A 15,312-nucleotide genomic window follows, 5' to 3' on the forward strand; every position below is an offset into this window, starting at 1 on the left:
AAGCAAATCCTACACTCCAAAATTTAGCATGAATTCCCTACAGCCCGTTGTAACGCAGCTTCGCATTCATGTGCCACACACACCTTCCTGTTGCTCCATCCAGTCCTTTGGCTTTCGTACATGCATTGTTTCTCTGATGCATCAGTCACTAGCTGGAGAATTTGGGTTTCACCATAAGGAAATATAGCCAGTCTGTGATCCAAGAATTTTTGAGGGGCACCTTGCAGCCACAGCTCTTCTCTGCCCCAGCGCTCCTCTGGAGATCTGTCCCATTAAATCATAAATATTATTAATAAAAATCTGCCACCAACCAACTATATGGTTAACAACTGCAAAAAATAGGATTCCTGTAAAAAAAACAAATGAGTATGTGACAGCCGCAAAAGTATTACTTCTTCCTTTAAAGAAACAAACCAAACCAAACCTCAAAACATGCACTGGGCCAACAGCAAGTTTCCAAAAGAAACCTTGTCAATATAGTTATTTCAGTATCTGCTATAAACAGATTAGAAAAGTTTATTTTAAAATGTTTATGGCTATGCTTTTTATATGAACTTAAACCACACACGAAATGACACAGTAATCATAGCTCTGTACTGAACTACGAACCTCGTGGTCCCATGCCTCAAAAAAGTGGACACCCTGGTGCAGAACACAGATGTGGAGGCAAAGTTCCTAATGGGAATGGAGTCAGACCACCAGTGAGATCCATTTTTTAATATAAAGGCATCCTTTTGTGCATGTCAGTCCACTAAATTAATTTGCAATTAAAACCAAATTTTCTTCTCTTTATCAGGCTTTGAAATTTCAAAAGGCAACAAGGCAGAAATGCTCTATAAAGCTTAAGGTGCCCCAAGGAAATTAATTGCCCGTGTGTGAATTTTGAGTGAAATTGAGTGGAGTCTCCTTCCCTGGAGACATTCACACCCCACCTGGACACGTTCCTGTGCCCCTGCTCTGGGTGTGCCTGCTCAAGCAGCGGGTGGGACGGGATGAGCTCCAGAGGTCCCTTCCAACCCCTGCCATTCTGGGATTCTGTGATTGTGTAAAAGTTGAAATGGTGGTTGCTGCGTGCTGAACGTGGCATTTCTTAATGACACAAATGGCTCGATTATCTGACTATTAACTAAAGCGCTGTGCGAAGGAACTGTAGGAGGGAATTCATAAGCTGGAAATCACTTTCCAACATGTGAATGGGATTGCAGCCTTGCCCGTCGTGGTGCGCGGAGTAGAGTGACAGCAATAAACGGTGCTGTGGTATGAAGTGCAGCAGCTGATGGGCAGGGTGCAGCGTGTATTTTGTTTCACTGACATTATAACCCGCATTTCTGCAGCTCAGGCATGTTCTTGTTCTTCCTCTTTTCCTTCTTTATTTAAGGTGCATTTTGCTCAGAATGGGAATAAAGTGACAGAGCTTTTTTCAAAAATGATATCATGATACTTCTTATTTATATAGCTTGTGACATTTGTAGCAGATTAGACCAAAGTACACTATAATGGAATAATATTCCATGAGAGGCAAGTTTTGTAGGGAGGGGTAATATCTTTTATTAGATCAGCTGAAACAGCTGGAAAAAAACAGGTTGTCTTTCAGGCGTGCAGCGCCTTCAGCAGGTTTGACAAAGAGGCAGCAAAATCAAAGCAAAGAGCAGGAAATAAAATAACATTCCCTGTTACTTTTCTAAGCAATTTTTTCCTTGAGAAAGATGAGCAACAACATTGCCTAGTAAATGAATAGAAGGTGCCCCCCCCTTTTTTTAAAAAAAGTTGATTTACCTTTTCCATGAGAAATATTGTTTCTCAAAAAATTCATATGGTCAAAAATACTGTCTGAAAGCAAAACATATCACTTGTAAATACTCTCCCCACTGCCTCTTAGATTTTTTTCTCTCTCCACAGCTTTCTGTATCTTCTTTTGGCTGGGTTCCCAGTTTAGGGTATATTTGCTGTAATATGCCATGGTTTCACTCTTTCCTGGAGATAGCAAGCACTTGCATCATGACAGATACAGTCCAGCTGGCAGCTCTAGCTGTGAAAAGAGATGGGCATTTGAGAAAATTCCACTGTGACTTGCATGAAGTGCTGCATTTTATTTATATATACGTGCCCATATGCATCCCTAAACTTTCAGCTTTTGGGGTGTTTTTTGCATTTTAATAATTTTTTCTCTTAAAATCTCAATATCCGATTTAAACAACATTTTGACTGAAAATGTTTGGCCATCTATAGAGAGTAATATCTGGACAATGCTTTACCCAAAGCATCACTCTGTTTTCAGTAATCTGAAGGGACCCTGTTCTGTATGTAGAAGCTGATAAACAGTGGATGACTGCTTTGCTTTGTGACTTACCTGGAACCAGAAAATTTTAACTTATGCCGTAGTAAATACCATGATCATGAGTAGGAGAGAATACTTCTCTGCTGAGGGGGGAGCCTGGAAAGTCTGTCGATCCAGATAGGTGTTTTTGTGGTTTTCTGTGTGTTGGACAAGGAGGGGCTCCATGGAGGGTGCCTTTTACTGAGGGCTGATGACATATTTTTCACTGTTGAAGGGGGATTTCAGGGAGAGGAGGAGTTTCAGAGATTATTGGCTATTTTGAGTTTTGCTGAAATGGCTGCTGTGATGATTTTACTGTACTGTCGATGATAACTAGCACACCTACAGCCTCTGCGAAGCCTCCTCATGTTATGTGAATTGAAAATAAATCAGTGGGCAGTTTGTGCTCTTCATTCCGACAAGCAGTTTTAAGGGCTCTCCCCATAAATTTAACATATTCCCTTATTCATTAAGCACACTGTAACTGCCATTTCCGCAAGGAAAATGCCACAGACACCCACGCACATTTTCAAAGACGAAGCCGTGATGCTTCGCTGTGCTTTGCCAAGTGGCTGGTGCCAGCCTGACAGCACAGGGCTTTCCCTCAAGGATTTTGCTTACACTGTGTCAGCTGAGCGTCTCTTGATCTTGAGCTTAGCTGTGACTGGTTTCAAAAAGGCAAAATTTATAACTAAAGGAAGATATTTTTATTTTTTCTGTTACTTGATCTTTGCATTTTTTAATGGGTTGAGGGGATTATGCTAATTGTGCCCCATTATTAACAAGCATGGCAAACGAAATTTTCTCACTGCAGTTTCCAAATCAAGCAGTATTTAATTGTTTAGAAATAAGATTTCTTTAAAAGTCTCCCACACTTCTCAACATACATGTACCAGCATGTGCCATTTCTGCATGAAGAGGTTTTTATCACTTCTGTGCTGTTCTGTATCACTGGAATTGTGACGGTAACTAACAGAATCAAAAGGTAGGTATCTAATGACAGCTTATAGTTATAATTTATCTAGTTATAAGAATTGGAAAAATCACTTTTTCAGAAAACTACATGCCAAACCATTTCCTTACAACGATGTGAGGAACTGTGTGATCTAAATCATGTTAAACCACTGGTTCTTTGTTGTAGAAAATAGTTATCAATATAGTATTACATGGCAACATTTTCAAGCTTTTCTCTCCCATTCAAGGCTGGGAATACTTATTCTGTTGACTTGAGTAGTAACAGACTTTCTGTCATATAAAAACATGTCTATTTAGTATTTCATTACATTCATAACATGATGATGATTGAAAGATGGAGACGACAATCCAGTAGAAAATCCCGCAGCATATTTTAGGGAGAGTCTACACAAAAGCTAGTGCTAAGACGGCAAATACATGTATTTTTAAGAAATTATTAATTAAGAGTAAGCAAAAAGTACCCAGACCAGGTTATATATAGTAGTTTATATTCAGGGAGCGGGCTGGCTTAAGTTCTCAGGAATGACTTGTCTAATTCAGATGTAAGCAGAAATAACAGAATGGCTCACAGCAGGGTGAAATTAAACCAAACTTTTGATACATTTCTTGATACACTTGTGTGTATTATGTTTTATCTCCTATCCAGAAAAAAAAAAAAAAAAAAAAGAAAAACAATATCTAATGGCTCATTTCATTTGCCAGTCATTCAAATGGTTTCCTGCTAAGGTTTTGATACTGCCCTTTGAGAGATGTTATAAGATATGGAACCTCAGATGTGATTAGATCTTTGGAATAAATGTGCATTTCTTCCCAGTGGATCATCCCCAGTTGACTAGCAATATTTATATAGAAAATAGGATCCAGCTGAGCTCTGATCACTTTATCCTGTGTTATGCTTCAGTGCGACTAGTGCTAGGAGTGCTTTTAGAGAAGAACTTGTATGTATTCTCTGAAAGACACAGGCAGCTGAAAACACAGGAGAAACTATTGTTATATATCGAGTCCCTTAATACCCTCTTTCTTCTTTCGTTTCTTATTTAGAGCCTTGTTGTTATTATTATTATTTCTAGCATTTGAGTTTAGCTAAGTGGTTGGCTGGGCCGGCATTTCCCCCACAGGGTACATACCGGCGCTGTTTTGTCCGAACACTGTCTCTAAGTATTCAGCATATTTCAGCTTTTCTTCCGGCCCTCAGCACAGACCCTGGGAACAACTTAGCACCTTCAGTGTAGGTGTTCATACAGCTTAGCTGTGAGGAAGTGAACGTTACACTTAATGACCTTGCTAACATCAGTTAAGCCTCAGTGATTAGTAACATCATTCACAGCTGCAGTTGGAGGGAAGAGGGCTGGGCAATCTCAGCTCTACCTTATATGACAGCAGGGAGTGGGAGTGTATTAACATGGAAACTCCTGTTCTCTTTTGAAAACTCTTTTTTCTTTACCATTTTCCCTTCCCCTCCCATCCCTGCCCCAACTAAGAGACCCTGACTGTGCGTTTATCAGCTGTGGGGACAGTCGCCTCCTAATCCGCTGCTCCTCAAACAGACGTTGGTTTGCAGTTTTATCCAAAGTTTTATCCAAAGGTGGCAATCAATGGAGACAGCACAGAATATTGATATCCAATTTTTTTTCCTGTAAGAAGACTTGCTGATTATAACAGTGAAATTTAGGGTGACTTAAGAAAGGAGTTGGCACAAAGAACAGGGACATACTTAGCTGTGATATGTCCTTTGCTAGGCTAAAATCTGCTAGTGCTTCCCTCCTATTCTGTTTTAATGGAGTAGGAGTGCTTTGTACAAGAAGCAACAAAGTAGGAATGTTTTGTACAAGGGCAACGAAGCTGGGGAAGGGTCTGCAGAGCAAGTCTTATGAGGAGCAGCTGAGGGAGCTGGGGTTGTTTAGCCTGGAGAAGAGGAGGCTGAGGGGAGACCTTATCGCTCTCTGCAACTACCTGAAAGGAGGTTGTAGCGAGGTGGGGGTTGGTCTCATCTCCCGTCACTAGTGATAGAATGAGAGGAAATGGCCTCAAGCTGCATCAGGGGAGGTTTAGGTTGGATATTTGGAAAAATTTATTTACTGCAAGAGTGGTCAGGCATTGGAAGAGGCTGCCCAGAGAGGTGGTGGAGTCTCCATCCCTGGAGGTGTTCAAAAAACGTGTAGATGTGGCACTTCAGGACATGGTTCAGGAGGCCTGGGGTGTTGGGTTGATGGTTGGACTTGATGATCTTATGATTCTATGATTCTAAGCCTGGCCTGTTGTGTGTTTTGGGTATGCAAAGTATTTTGTGCATCACCCACCTCAACAACAGTGGCTGAAGATAAAATATAATCATATAAGCCTTAAATTGCCCTTTATGCTGCACAGGGAAAGGTTCATTAAATCTTAAATCCAAGTCTCATGGCATGTAATTGTTCTTTTGTCCTGTCTGCTTTTACCTGGGAGGGAGTAAAGCAAATGGAGCCATGCCCTTCTCAGTGGTGCCTAGTGACAGGACAAGAGGCAATTGGCACAAACTGAAATACAGGAAATTCTTTTTAAATGTAAGAAAAAGCTTTTCCACTGTCAGGGTGGTCAGGAACGGGAACAGGTTGCTCAGGTAGGTTATGGGGTCTCGATCCCTGGAGATATTAAAAACCCAACTGAACATGGCTGTGAGCAACCTGCTTTCGTTGACTCTGCTCAGGTCAGTAGGATTGGACTAGACAATCTCCAGAGATCCCTTCTACCCGCTACTATTCTGTGATTCTGCAAAGTTATTATACAGTAATTTATTTGCGTATTCAAATGTAATAATGAAGCCGTGTCGGTATTAGCAAGAGGGTGAAATGATCCTATGCTTACAGTCTAACCAGAGACCAAATGTGAAGAGACAAAAACCCAAGAATAAGTTCCCAGTGACTTGTGGTGGTTTTGTTATGATACAAAACTCTAGCCTTGGATGGGGTTAATTCCATTAATGAAATGTTCTTGTAGCTTTTTCAGATGTATAAAATACATTACACTCACAAACCTATTTATAGACCTGCCTAAAAACAGTGCGTATATGCATGTGGGTACATACTGATGTTTGATACATTTGGTGACAAACTAATACACGTGGCTGGAAGTGATGTGACCATGACAGCCCAAGAACAACACTTTGGAGTAATGATAATTGTTTCTATGAAAACATCAGCTCAGCGCTCAGCAGCATGAAGAGAAAAATTATTAGGAGAGTAGAGAGTAAAGCAGAGGACATCACTGTGCAGCTGGGTATTTCTGTGGTGCTCCCAGGACTGTGCAGGTCTAGTCCTCATCTCTCAGACAGGAGACTGGGCAGGGTTCAGGAAGGAATGACAAAGATGATCAAAAGCATGGAAAAGCTTCCAAATGGGATGACTGAGTATGCAGGGGCTCTCTAGCCTGAAAAAGAGATAATTTAGAGGAATATAGAAGTGATCTACAAAATCACACATAACACTGTAAGAGTAAGTGGGTAGGGCCTGATGATTCAGTTTCTGCCGGATTCAGAACTTTTGGCCATCAAATGCAGTCAGTAAGACACTATTTCAGAGCAGACGTAAACCGACGGATCTTCATGTAGTAGGAGAGAGACACATGTAACTCTTTGTCGGAGGAGGGGATAAATTAGGAGGTTTGCATGGGGGGCTGGACAAATACTCTTTAAAGAGAAGTCAAGGGATTTCTTAACAGACAAACCACCTTAGGCTCAGGAGATCGGCTGAGATAGAAATGGTTGCTGGCTGGGAAAGTGACAGCAGGAGGGTCTTGCCCTGTGCTGATTCTTCCATAGATGTCTGCATGTGAAGCAAGATATTAGGGTAGGGGGACCCTTGGCTGTGAATCACTACAGCCTGATGAATTGTGCCTTTGCTCAGCTTTTTAGAGGCATACCCTCTGGAACTCTGCAGTGCTGGATAGTATTGCAGTAATTGCACAGCTGGATAGTAGCTACATTTCAGTGTTAAAATCCCATGTAGCTTTTGAAAGGTTAGGCTTTCTCTAGTTTCTGTATCAGATTACAAGTTATGGAGAGAGAGTCAATTGAATCCCCCCCTTGCATAGTTTGAGTCTTTTTTTTTTGTGGACTTCTTAGATCAAGTGTCACAACTTTACCTTGAAACCAGAAAGGGATAAACTGATGCCTCAACATTTCTTCTGGCATGTTGTGAAAGAGGAGAGTGCACCTCTAGCAAAGGAAATGGTAGTTGAGCCTCCCTGCATTGGCTCATGGGGAGTTCAAACAGCAAAGTACGACCCTTCATGGCCAAAGGGAGCAATTGTAGAACTCAGTCCTAAAAAATCTGCATAAATAACATTTACTTCAGAGCATGTATTTATAAAGATTTTTTTTTAAACTTAAAGTTACCGTTTTCTGTTGTTTCTAAACCCGTTTTTACTGTTGCACTTTGAAAGTGTCAGGATGGGGAATGAACTCTACTGTCATGACAGATATAGTCTTCAAGTATAGTAAGTACCTCAGGAAAAAAAAGGGTTCTTAAGACATTGGTTTTGAACTCCAGCAATGTAGCTAACCTCCAGCTCTGCCAGGGAGGTGCTGTATAACCTACAGAAGGATTTCTAACTCAGTATTGAGCATCGAGACTGCTTAACTTTGGTGTTGTGTCCGCTTCTCTTCACTGCATGTCTGGGGAACCCAAGTCTGGCAGCGTAGCTAATAAGCAGTCTGGGCCACTCACTGCTGTCTTGTCAAGTTAGACATACAAAATGCTGTCTAAATACGGTCCTCAGCATCTCTCTTCTCTGTTTTGAAACAAAGCAAGTGATGCTTTTTCCTTCCCATCATTCATCTTCCAACTTTGGACAAGAACTGCCTTTCACTCTGTTTCTTCATTGGTTAATACATGGGTATACACCATAAATCATGCAATATGTGTGATCATAGTGTAAATGAGGGAGGTCTAGTTAGAAATAAATCTGTTCAAGCTAATTTGATCATAGTAGGTGGGATATTTTTAAGACATAAGAAAGCACGTAGAGTCCTAGCAGGGGAAGGATGTGCTGATCCCAGAATCGGAGAGGGAGGACGATTTCCAGCTGGTAAGCACACAGCTCGAGAAAGAGAAGGAGCTAACTACTTCTTAGGAAGCAAATGCAGGTTAGGAGGGAAAGCAGGGTGTACAGAGACACTCTTCAAAGAAAGGAGGACTATTCTGCAGGTCCAGAGGGTCTGGAAGGTTCACTGCTGACCTGTGTAATGATTAGTGGATTTCCTAATTTTTTCCTCTCTGCTTAAAAAACCTAAAATCCTACAAAAGAAAATGTTGAACAGAAGGATGACTGTGGTTTATTCACCTCCCTAGAAAATGAAAAGACCAGTTGCCTTTCTGTAAAAGCTTCTCTATTTCCCTTAAATAAATATAAACAGCAAGGTGTTTTATATAATTTTAAATTTTCTAGGTTTTTACTAGCCTTTAATTTTTTTTAGTAGTTCTGTAAATGCCGGGCTCTAATTAGTCTTTCAGATGGCTGATAAGGAGGGAAGGAAACCATGGTGAAAATACAGAATTAAACTCCTTGAGGCTTAATGGACTGAGAATCATGGAAGTTCAAGCTGGTCAGAAAGCTTGTCTGTTTGTATCAGCAAGATATATATGTTCCAGGCTTCTGTTGCAGTAATTCTGGAACCTTTAGCTCAACATTAACTCATCTTTGTTTTCTTTCCTCTGCTTTTAATCTGACAGAGGATATTTGTAGCACTGGCTCTTCAAGAGAAGAGCCTTCCTTAACTTCAGAAACTTTGGCCATTAATAAGCCACAGATCAAACTAAAATACTGGACATTTCAATTTTGTGCCATCTTGTTGCTCATCATAATTTTATACATTATGCCTTTTCTCTTTACATGGCCTTTACATGGCCTACATTACATTTCTTTATGACTTTTAGAAAAGCCCTAAATGTCTTTTCTTTTTACAAGGCACTGAAGAACTACTTAAGACAGCATTTCCAAATTTAAAGAGCTTGAAAACAGGTCAGATTTTAGTGGGTCTCAAACCCTTTTAAATGTTGTTGGCAGTTTTAATAAAGCTGACTTAATTTTATGTATATATGTTTTTATTTTTTTATTTATATTTTAAATTATTTTTTAAATTATTGCAAGGTGATGAGGAGCTATTCATCACATGGAAGGTGCTCCAGACGCCTCTGAATTTTGCATAAAACTAGGCAGATTTTTCAGTTTGAAATTGCAGGGCTCACAAATGTCCATGTGGTGAAAGATGGAACTGAGATTTGTGTCTCAATGAATACAGAAGTGCTACAGGTAATTACAGAAACATGACTGCAAAATATCCAAATGCAGGAGAATGTCACTATGGATAGACCTTTTGGTCAACAGCTAGGCTTCTGGACCACGATGCTGTGTACTTTATAACTGATGAGGCTATGCTGTTCTCCCGTTCTCTGGTTGCTTTCTAATCACATTTCTGTTTATTCTTATGAACTTTGATTTAAAAAAAAATCCACAAAAGTGATATAAAAAATCCTTATCCCATGAAAAGCAATTACCATCAGTTTTGCAGTGTTCTTAATTGAGTTGACTGCATGCACTTCGACCTGGTTTTATCAGAGGTTCAGAGTGGTCTGAAGCTGCTGGGTAAAAGGCAGTTGGGATAAACAAACCAGTAAAATCTCAGACTTCAGTTATATGCTGCTGTGGCCTTGTAGGTACAGACCTGTCAAACTCTGAAAGAGCAGAAATTTGATTTTTCAAGACCCTTGGAATTCAGCAGAGTGACTTTGCTGTTATTTGCTGTGGAATATTTTGTAATGAGGAGTAAGGAAAGAAGAACACAAGACCTGACTTTTAAAGTCAAACCTGACAAAACTGCAGTGTGTGACTTTGGCATCATCTTCAAAGTGCTAAAGCAGTAAGAGCTTCAGGGGATGGGACAGCTTCAAAAAACAAGGCCAGTGCTCCCTGTGCCGTAGTGTCAGTCTACAGAATGTGAATAATAATGTGTTTTAATTCACCGAGACCTTCAATACAAATTATTTTCCTTTGCTTTCAGAGCCCCAGATATTAAAATATTATTATAAAATTTCCCTTTCTCTCTTTCCACCTCCCTAATAGTGTATCCTGGAAAAAAGGAAACTTGGCTGTATAACCAGTTTGAATGGGTTCAGACCATACGCCCATTCTTGCTCACAGTTTTCTGGCATTACCTTTTACTCACCATGCTGCTTAAGAACAACAATGACACGCATCTAAATATTTCAAAGGGAAAATTTCCCTTGAAATGCATCCTTCTGTCCTTGTAAATTGGTAACTGGTTTGTCATAAGAGGTATTATAAAGGTGTTAGTGGGCATTTATACTGAGATTCCAGGGGCTGGCTTGTCAATATGTTGAGCTGGGACAGGAGAGGAGGAACAAAGGGAGGAAAAGAGGGAGGAAGAATTCGGTGAGAGACAGGGAAGAAAGGTGTATATAAGAGGACACGACAAACTTTCTCTTCTCCTTTTGTTATGGTTTAGGCGGCAGCTCAGCCCCACCCAGCCGCACACTCACTCCCCCACTGGTGGGACGGGGGAGAGGATCAGAAGGGTAACGCTCGTGGGTTGAGATAAGAACAGTTTAATAATCAAAATAAAACAATAACAACAGCAACAACAAAAACAATGCCATAAAAATGAGAATAACGAGAGAGGCAAAACCCGGGGTGGGGAATGAACCAACCACATGTGACGCAGCCACTCGGGGACCAGTCCCTGAGCCACAACCACCCCACCACGCGCCAGCTGCCCCCGCGAATGTGCTGGTCGTGGCGTCACGTGGTGCGGCGTGAGCATCCCATTGGCCAGTCGGGGTCAGCTGCCCCGGCCGTGGCCCCGCCCCCCTGGCCTCCTGCCCACATGGCAGAGCGCGGGCAGCTGGAAAGGTCCCTGCCTATGGCAGGCATTACAGTGAAGAGAATTAACCCTTTCTCAGCCAAAACCAGTCTACAACCTGCCTGATTTAGGAGGACAGGGCATAAGATTGTGTTATTACATCCAGCCCCTAGTCGTCACAGGTAACTATGCTACACATTTAGCTAAACATATATGATCCCAGTGAGACTGAAAAAATTTAACCAAGGACTTCTCGGATCAAGGTTTGGGAAGGAACTGTACACTTAAAATGAAAGCCAGGAGGAAGTGCAGACACTCAGCATGTTGAAAAGATAAGTCTGAGCATAAGATGTGACTGTGCAACCATTCTTGATGTCTGTGAGACCTTTGTCCTGTGGGTAGACTTACAGGAGAGTCAGTGAGACTATGTCTGCAGTGTCACACTCAGGAGAGCTCAAAACAATCAATGGTATAACTGATCTCAGAACAATGTTAAAAATTGTTAGGAGACTAGCTAGTACAGACTTAAATTAATGCAAATTGCATGGCTAGAATGCAGGACAGAGAAGATCATTGCAGATTTTCAAAATTAAGCCTTTTAAATCTTGCTTAAGTAAATATTACTCATGTTTTGTTAACAAAACAGGCCAACACCTAGAGAAAAGTGTCACATTTTAGGTACTCTACTGTAAGAAGTGGTGGAAAAGACTCAATTTTGGAAGATGGCTCTCTAAAATGGTCCAAGTAATAATAAGATTGCCTGCGACTTGGTTTGGTTCTATTGATCAACTAGTGACTGCAAATCAAAATAATGGAAAAATGCTCTAATTACTAGTTTTTGTTAACCAGTTCTCAAATCTTTCAGTTGTTATTATAGCATGGATTAGAAGAAAGTTTTGGGGTTGTTTTTTTTTTCGAAAAATTCCACCCCCTGAAGGTAGCACTGTGATTTTTTTCTTGCAAATTGAAATACCTTCTCCTAACAAGTATTAGGCATCTGATGTTCACCTTTGTAGGAGCACCAAAAGTACCTGTGTTCTTTCAGTAGCTGCCAAAGCTCTCGTCACCTCCCTCATCACCTTGCTGGGTCATCCTTAAAGGCAATAGTGTCATTTGCACCAGTGTGACTTTTGCACTCTGCACACGTAATATCATAGACCTAAAGGGTGAAGCATGTACATAATGGTCCTGTGGGACAAATTAATCCTAAAGGCTTCTGTTCAGTGTGCCATTTCTCTTAAGAGGATTTAGAGGACGTAGAGGCTACATGTGCTGGAGGAAGTTGTAGGATGTGTTTGAGATGAGGTGGAACGCTGCCGTATAGCTTAAGTGTTGCCATGGAAAAAGAGTGAAGTCATATGGTGAAAAGAAAATACATCTGCCTGGGAAATTTGCCATAGCATGGGGAAAAAAATAAAAGTTGACTTTAACTAAAACAAGATCCAGTAGGGAAGCTGTTTAGGCCAATTTCAGATGCCATAACTTGGCTGCTTTCACTCCAGTAGTGGCCAGCCCTGTCACATTACTATTCAAAATATTTTCAACATTGCAGCTTGTTGAATTGAGTCCTGGAGTGCAGCCAGGTGGCCTACATCAATGGGAAAGGGCAGCAGCACAAGAAAAAGAGTCACGGAGTAGGGTATAGAGATGGAATATGGCTCTTGGCCTGGGTGCCATCCATCTTGGGCAGAACAATGGAGCGGGACATGTCTGCCACCTCACTGAGATGGGTTTTGTCTCTCCCAGAGGGTCACAGGCCCTTTGCAAAGTCTGCCAAACCAGCCTCACTCACTTACACGTAATTTGGGGTTGTGCAATACTGAACTGAAGAAGAGCACATCTCCGCATGCTTTCACTGCTGTTGTGCCTAGTTATAGGCCCTAAAAAACAGATAAATCAGACCACCCCAAAGAGAAATCCTTAATCATGGTGACTCGCACCACGTTTCAGAGGTCAAAACCCTCAGGTCATGGAAGGAAGTGCTATCGTTCAGTGTTTGCCATTGAAAGCTTCCTCTCATTCCTTCACCAGGCACTCACAAAGGCTGTTGTTCATATGAAGCCTTTTTATAAAGGGTTCCTAGAAATGCACCAGTAGCTTGAGTTGCATTGGGAGATTCCTGAGGCAGGGGTGGGAGTTAATGTCATTGCTCTGATACATATACAGTTGGATATTTTGCACCAGTGAAAGCTTCCTGAAGCTTTTCAGTTTTTGTCCAGTGGCTTTTGAAGATCATATCCTATCATCTTTAAGGATGACAGGGCATGCCCGCGTAAAGCATATTGCCATGTACCAGAGGACTGAGAAAAAAGCAAATCTCTGCACCTTCCTAAAAATTCAAGAAGAGGTCAAGAAGTGGCTGTAATGGCAAGCTTTTTGTCAAGACAATGAGCAGGCTGTTCCCTGAAAGGTGCTCACTGAGTTTCATTTCCACCTTCACAGCACTACATTTATTATTGTTGGCCACATCCAGTCTCTGTCCTGGTTAGGTACGGTGTAAGCCAAGTCACATTTGAAGATGCAGTAAGAATTTTGGAAGTACAAATGCTTATTTCTTTCAAAACAGAATCTGAAGAGGTGTAGAAATAAAAGAATGAATATACTAAGTATTAGCCCTTGTTTCTTCACTGGCAGATGCTGGTATCTGCTCTGGTATGTTTGCAATACATCTTAGCCAGCTGATGAAAGACTAGATTAGACCATCTGAGAAAACTGGCCTTTAAAAATGAGCCCTTAACAAAAGAGTGTTTCTTCTGAATTTATTATGCTTTCTTCAAATATTAAAATTTTATGAAGCATGGATTGGGGTGGGGAGCCTCCATTTTAGAGGCTACATAGCAGAATTGTTTCTGAATTAATGGATGACATAACAGTACCTAAAACTGAGTGTTAAGAAAGCCATCACATACTAACCTGTAAGAAGTAAGAAAGCTGCTATGGTTCCTTTTCAGAGCTGGGAGATTCAGATTTTCTCTCCACTGATTTTCTGTCCCTTCATTTCCTTACCTGTAAACCCAGTGTCAGAGGATATTTTGAGATACACAGGGACAAGGGGAGGAAGGACTACACTTATCCTCAGGTTCAGTTCCTAGCATGAAAAAGTTACAGGAAAAGATAGCTGGTTTAGAGAAACCCATAGTATAGCTACTACACACAACACAGGCCACAAACTGTGGTTCAGCAAATGCAGAATAAAACCCATAGCTGAAGGCTTCAAGCCACAGTTTTAAGGTATTGTAGGAAGAGTAGGAGATGAGAAGGTGGAAGGGGCATCACCAGCGTCTGAGGTTTCAGTGCCACAGGAGGACTGGTTAAATAAAAGTTGCAGGTGATGGAGGAGAGGAAGGAAACAGAGCACGTCCCATGCTATGGAGAGCTACGGGGTGTGCCGAGGGGATTTGACCTGGGTGGGAAATGCCCTTCTATCCCAGAATCTGGGTAACAAGTGAACTGTGAGGAGCTTCCAATCTTCCAGGAACTGAGAAATTGATACTGACAGAAGCTCCTACAGATGCTACTTATGTATTGCATTTAACCACCTCTAGAGAAAGGCATCAGAGAAAGGCAGATAGACAAACCACAATCACCCCTTCACTTGGTGATCAGTGAAGCTAAGCTACAAAAACCTTACCTACTGCAGATGATCCTATAATGTAGTTTCTTAAATACATAATAGTGAAGAAGAAGCAATCCAGTCTTCCAATAATCTTTGAAAATACAAGTGAATCAGTTACCCAAGGACTCACGCTGCAATTTAATTTAGATTAATTGATTAATCTATGTTTGTTTAGACTACTGTGATCCTTGAGTGGCTGGTGAGTTCTTAGCGGCTCCTCCTTTCTGTTTAGACTAAGCTCTTTAAGGCAGGGACTGTTTATGGCTGGCTGTGTGTGGTACCCAGAAGACCTGTATGCAGATCTCAGAAACATGTAAGCACTACGAAAATTCAATACTGGGTGAAAAATAAAAGACATTTTGAAATATTATTAAAAAGTTTTACAGGAAACTGTGATTTCTAGTCTTAGCACCAGTTTTGTATGCATATATAGATCTTATTCCCTATACTCTTAGCTTTGTCCTCTGGTGAATGGTGCTGGAGAAGAGAATTCACTGATTATTGCTTGCTTACTTGTGGCCTGAACTTATCATGCAGAGTCACAGTCTG

General features: G+C 41.1%; 1 protein-coding gene across 4 annotated transcripts in view; it reads left to right on the top strand.

Moving 5' to 3' along the window:
• The window catches only part of NOX4 (NADPH oxidase 4), a 119,798-nt gene that overhangs the window by 60,424 nt on the left and 44,062 nt on the right, over positions 1 to 15,312 (top strand). The gene's annotated exons all lie outside the window — the stretch shown is intronic.

Source organism: Phalacrocorax carbo, chromosome 1 (genome assembly GCF_963921805.1).
Source record: "Phalacrocorax carbo chromosome 1, bPhaCar2.1, whole genome shotgun sequence".
Taxonomy (NCBI): Eukaryota; Metazoa; Chordata; class Aves; order Suliformes; family Phalacrocoracidae; genus Phalacrocorax; species Phalacrocorax carbo.